Genomic DNA, 6629 nt, shown 5'->3' on the forward strand with positions numbered 1-6629 from the left:
TTCCTTAAAACAGGCCTTCTCTTCCGCCCCGGTGCTGCATCACCCGGACGGCAACAAGCAGTTCTTCCTGGAAGTTGACGCCTCCTCCTCTGGAGCCGGAGCGGTACTTACTCAAAAATCATCTTCCGGGAGGATGGTAACTTGCGGCTTCTTCTCTAAACTCTTCTCCTCCTCAGAGCGCAATTATTCCATAGGAGACCGAGAGTTATTGGCCATCAAACTGGCATTGGAGGAGTGGCGTTACCTGCTCGAGGGGGCTCTTCACCCGGTAATAATTTACACTGACCACAAGAACTTGGCTTACCTCCAGCATGCCCAGAGACTTAACCCGCGCCAAGCCCGGTGGTCCTTGTTTTTTGCTCGCTTTGATTTTGTTCTTCATTTTCGCCCGGCTGACAAAAACGTCAAGGCGGACGCCTTGTCTCGATCCTTTCTGGTGTCTGATCTCGAGGAAGATCCGAAACACATCATCGATCCCGCCAAAGTAATGCAGGTGGCTCCCTTGAGTCTAAATCGTTTCCCTCCCGGAAAGACGTTCGTATCAGTACCTGATCGGGAGAAGATCCTTCACTGGGGTCACTCGTCTAAACTGGCTGGCCACGCCGGTCAGAAAAAGACCCTCCAGCTTATTACCCGGCACTACTGGTGGCCTACCCTGCACAAGGACGTAATAGACTTTGTTTCTGCCTGTGTGTCCTGCGCCCGCAACAAGGTTCCGAGACATCTGCCAGCCGGTCGCCTCCTTCCGCTTTCTGTACCTGCTGCCCCCTGGCAGCATATAGCAATGGACTTTATAACTGACCTCCCAGTCTCTGCCGGTTGTAAGGTCATTTGGGTGGTCGCTGACCGCTTCTCCAAGATGGCTCATTTCGTTCCCCTGCCAGGCCTCCCATTTGCACCCGAGCTAGCTAAAGACTTTATTCGTCACATCTTTCGTCTTCATGGCCTGCCCCTCCACATCGTGTCGGATCGTGGGGTACAGTTCACCTCACGCTTCTGGAGAGCCACTTGTAAACTGCTAGACGTCACCCTGGACTTCTCTTCCGCTTACCACCCACAGTCCAATGGTCAAGTGGAGCGGATCAATCAGAACCTGACCAGTTACCTCCGGCACTTCGTTAATGCCCATCATTCAGACTGGGTGGATCTACTACCATGGGCCGAGTTCTCTTATAACAATCACGAGAGCGAATCCTCCTCCAAATCCCCGTTTTTTGTAGTCTTCGGTCAGCATCCTCGGATTCCTTTTCCTGTCTCCACCTCTGTGGACAACCCGGCTGCGGAATCTCTCGTTAGCAAATTTTCCTCTATTTGGGAGAGTACCCGATCCGCACTCCTTCAGTCGTCCGATCGGATGAAAAGACACGCTGACAAAAAACGCCTGGATCCTCCACAATTTCGTCCTGGAGATAAAGTCTGGCTCTCATCTAAATATGTCCGACTCAAGATACCTTCTTACAAGATAGGGCCTCGGTTCATCGGTCCTCTGGAGGTCATCAGTCAGATCAACCCGGTGGCCTATAAATTGAAACTCCCGGCCAACTTACGGATCCCTAACTCCTTCCATGTATCTCTCCTCAAACCTGTGGTTCTTAACTCTTTTTCCAAGTCTACAGGTACGCCTCCTGCTCCGGTTTCTGCTGAGGACGAGTTTGAGGTAGAGAACATTCTTGCCACCAAAAGGGTAAGAGGAAAGACCTTTTTTCTAGTGGATTGGAAGGGGTTTAGTCCTGAGGAGAGAACGTGGGAGCCCCGGGAGAACATACATGCCCCTCTTATCCTTGCTAAATTTCTGTCTGGCCTAAAAAAGGGGGGGCCTAAAGGGGGGGGGTACTGTAGCGCCGGCGTCCCTGCCCTCTGCTAGGCAGGGACGCTGTTCCCCTCACATCTCTGCTCCGTTCCCGGCATCCTCCTCCCGCTCTGCTGGCAGCGCGCGCTCCTTCCCGGCCACTGTGCTTAGGGCACGCGCGCGCGCTCTCCCTCCCTCTTAAAGGGGCCTCGCGCGCCGTCCTAAGGAGTCCCCGGCCAATGGCCGGAGGACTTCACCATATATAAGGCACCTCCTCCAAAATGGAGGTGCCCGAGCAATGTTGTTGCACTGTTCACTACTCTGCTTCAGCCCTCAGGTCCCGTTGCCAGTTACCTGCCAGATACCTGCCAGATTCCTGCCAGCTTGCTGTCTTATTCCTGCCTGATATTCTGCTACCTGCCTGCTAGCCTGAGGTCCAACGGTCTGCCTTACAACTCCTGTCAGTCTGTCTAAGGACCAGCTTGCCCGCTCACCTGGGAGCGCACATCAGCTACCTGCTGCTTGCCTGAGGTCCGACGGTCTGCCTTCCAATTCCTGTCAGTCTGTCTATGGACCAGCTTGCCCGCTCACCTGGGAGCGCACATCTGCTACCTGCCTGCTAGCCTACCTGGAGGCTCCGCCGTCACGTGCTGTGACCACCTGCCTGTCCAGTGACTCCTGCCCGCTCACCTGGGAGCGCTCATCTGCTGCCTGTCTGCTAGCCTACCTGGAGGCTCTGCCGTCACGTGCTGTGACCACCCGCCTGTCCAGTGACTTCTGCCCGCTCACCTGGGAGCGCTCATCTGCCGCCTGTCTGTTGGTCTTCCTGGAGGCTCCGCCGTCACATGCTGTGACCACCCGTTTATCCAGAGACTCTCGCCTGCTCACCTGGGAGCTCACGTCTACCATCAGCCGCCACAGGTCGTACCAACCCTTTACCCAGAGACTGCCCCGGTCACTTGCCGTGACCTCCTGCCCGTTCATCCAGAGACTGCCCCGGTCACTTGCCGTGACCTCCTGCCCATTCATTCAGAGACTGCCCCGGTCACTTGCCGTGACCTCCTGCCCGTTCATCCAGAGACTGCCCCGGTCACTTGCCGTGACCTCCAGCCCGTTCACTCAGAGACTGTCCCGGTCACCTGCTGTGACTGCCTGCCCGTCTTCCCTGGTCACCACCCGCTCCCTTACAAGGACTGCCCCCTTGTATAGTAGCTCAGAGGTTCCGCCTCCCAGACCCGTTACATCCTGCATGGGGCATTATAAGGGAGGGGGGATGTGACATCCTACATGGGGCATTATAAGGGAAGGGGGATGTGACATCCTGCATGGGGCATTATAAGGGAAGGGGGATGTGACATCCTGCATGGGGCATTATAAGGGAGGGGGGTGTAGCATCCTGCATGGAGCATTATAAGGGAAGGGGGGTGTGACATCCTGCATGGGGCATTATAAGGGAGGGGGTGTAAGATCCTGCATGGGGCATTATAAGGGAAGGGGGATGTGACATCCTGCATGGTGCATTATAAGGGAGGGGGGTGTAACATCCTGCATGGGGCATTATAAGAAAGGGGGGAATGTGACATCCTGCATTATAAGGGAGGGGGGATGTGACATCCTGCATGGGGCATTATATAGGGGGGATGTGACATCCTGCATGGGGCATTATATGGGGGGGAAGTGACATCCTGCATGGGGCATTATAAAGGGGGGGGTGACATCCTGCATGGGGCATTATAAGGGAGGGGGGATGTGACATCCTGCATGGGCCATTATAAGGGAGGGGGATGTGACATCCTGCATGGGCCACTATTGGGGGGATGTGACATCCTGCATGGGGCATTATAAGGGAGGGGGGATGCGACATCCTGCATGGGGCATTATAAGGGGGGTGTAACATCCTGCATGGTGCATTATAAGGGAGGGTGGTGTAACATCCTGCATGGGGCATTAAAAGGGAGGGGGGATGTGACATCCTGCATGGAGCATTATAAGGGAGGGGGGAATGTGACATCCTGCATGGGGAATTATATCGGGGGGGTGAGTGACATCCTGCATGGGGCATTATAAGGCAGGCGGATGCTCCCCGGTCCTCACTAACACGGTTCGCTGATTGGTCACGGCCTTCGGCTGCGACCAATCAGCAATATCAGCGCCAAATTTAAACACCGCTCTGCTGGTTGCTCCCGGCCACCCGCAGCGACCAATTTGCGAATGTGGCGCCAAATTTAAACACGGTCTCCAGCCAATTGGCGGCAGATTTAAAATAAGTACGCCACCGTCGGTAGACATATTCTAGAATACCCGATGCGTTAGAATCGGGCCACCATCTAGTGTATATATATATATATATATATATATATATATAAATATATATAAATATATATATATATATATATATATGCAGCAGTTAGTTAAGAAAGATATGAGAGATAATTAGATATGAAATACAAACATTGATAGATGTGAAATAGACTGATTATACGACATTGATAAATATATTTGATATAGATGGAGAGATAAGATATATGGGTATATAGCTACAAGATAAATAGATTGCAAAAGATATAGAAATCCTTATAACAAAAGCACTTTTTCTTTTATTCATGAAACCCCTTTTGTTTTCACTTATTTTTCTTTCCCGATCGGTAAGAAAATGTAATTCAAAAACAAATTTTTTATTACACGATTTATTGCAAAACTCATACAAACAGTCTCTTGGATAATAAAAGATAAAAATATCAAAATTGATAAATAAAACAGTAAAAAAGCCACCCGCTTCTCTCAAATTTACACATTGTGTAATATATTAAACTATGTACATGGCAGATAACTCTGCATTGTCATTTACCGTTAACGCTAAAAAAAAGTCCTATGGAAATTCTGAGATGTAAAACAGTGGCAGCCTATTGTGAATATAATGTGTTCTTTCTTGAAGACATCCCAGTAGATGTTTTCAAGTCCAATTTCCATATTGCGCATTTGCACTAGTTCCAAAAAAATATATATAAAAAACAAATATCTCCGCCAACAGCAGCCAACGTTACCTAACTTCTCTCCTGGGGCTACAATTTGGTGCCCGCTCTGGAGTATATGAAGCTGTCGACACTGAAATTGTTGTGAAAATGGCTATCGAATTGACTGCTTTGAAGGGAACCTGTGAAAGAATTGTAAGAGGGGCTTCTATTGAGGTGTATAGTATGCTGCAAATCTGCAAATGGATCCACTAAGGAAGCTGAGGTGCCATTGCTTAGTCCAGTGGCGTTCCTCTGGGAGAGTTCGTTGACCAGCCCCAGAGACACCTGCCTGTTCACTGAGCTGGAGTCCAAAGAGGATGTCATACTGCTAAAAAAGTTATTGACACAAGGAGTAGAGGTGATTTCTGTGGGAAATGTGCTATTCCAATCTTTTGAAGAGGCTTCGACCTCTGGGAATGATGGGGTCATCATGGATGGGTTATCACTAACTTTACTCCCTAGATCTTTGCCACCTTCTTCACCTTTTTCCAAGACAGCATCAGGCTTGTTGGATTCTGACCTGCGCTTTCTTCTCCGACAAAATTTCCCATTGTCAAACTTCTTCCCGCAGTTAGGATCCAAGGTCCAGTAATTGCCTTTGCCTAAACATTGTAAAAATAATAAAAATTATTATTTTTCAAATTTAATGAACTAGAAACAATAAATACATTTAAATAAAACAACACTAAAGTATAGATTCTTAAAACAAACCTATGAAAATAAAGACATTTTTACTGTTTCACTAAGTGAAAAACATGATTGAAAAAAATTATGGGAAATTTCAAGTCATTTAGGGGAAAAATCTAAAGTATTTCAAAAGGTTTTTTTGTTAAAATAATTCTTCCTGTTTGAGGTTGGATGTAAAAGTCAATACACTTATGAAAAAATATGCTTTCTACCAAACTGTTAATTTTTATTTGTACTATTGCTCTATACTGGACTATACTTGGGCCACCTGAGGGTAAGAACTCTATGAATTGAATTGCAGATTGGAAGATATTTACAGATATTTTTAAGTGATTTAACTTATGATTTGACATTTTAAATGAAAAAAAAAAAAGAAATTAAAATACAAAACCAAGGGAGACTCGATGGAAAATACTAATACTATTGCGACTAAAAATATAATTAGGATAATTGTAGTCATATTATTACCTGGGTCATTCTCATCTCTTCGCATTTTCTTAAAACAGTCATTCAGAGACAAGTTGTGGCGAATAGAATTTTGCCATCCTACTTTACTCTTCTTATAAAATGGAAAATTGTCCTCCACATACTGGTATATTTGGCTCAGGGTTAGTTTCTTTTCCTGAGCATTTTGTATGGCCATAGCAATAAGAGCTGAGTAGGAATATGGAGGCCTCACAATCTTCAGAAGTTCCTCCTGAGAAGGTAGGCATATTGTTGACTCCTGGACAATTAAGCCATAAGCAAGAGTTGGCTGAAGGTGAATAGTTCCCAATTGCAAAGTTGGCCACCCTTGGTGCTGAATATAAGTTCTGCTGGTGGTACATGCTGATGTTTTCGCTGTGTGCCGCCATCTCTGTTGCCTCCTGGGCACTTTTTGGATGAATCTGATGAAGGTTTGTAGATTCCTGATGAGCTGGAAGATGAATTGAGTTCATGCTCTTCTTCAGCACCTTCACAAATTAAAGTCTTTCTGAAAACAGATGCCTAATGGATTTGAAGTGCTGTCTTTATACTTCTCTGGAGTAGTGGTCCTCCCTGCCAGAGGCCAGTGATTGGTGTGTTTTCGTTTTATTTGTTCTTAACAACCAGTTGGACCGGTCGGTTGAAAATGAACAATGTGTTTTTTTTTCTCCATT

General features: G+C 47.4%; 1 pseudogene; it reads right to left on the bottom strand.

Annotated features, from left to right (window-relative positions):
* Nucleotides 1-4851: 4851 nt before the first annotated feature.
* Nucleotides 4852-6428, bottom strand: LOC141173080 (forkhead box protein I1c-like; annotated as a pseudogene).
* Nucleotides 6429-6629: the final 201 nt, after the last annotated feature.

Source organism: Phyllobates terribilis, unplaced genomic scaffold, assembly GCF_046119375.1.
Source record: "Phyllobates terribilis strain yellow unplaced genomic scaffold, ASM4611937v1 Scaffold_1__5_contigs__length_1240528914, whole genome shotgun sequence".
NCBI lineage: Eukaryota > Metazoa > Chordata > Amphibia > Anura > Dendrobatidae > Phyllobates > Phyllobates terribilis.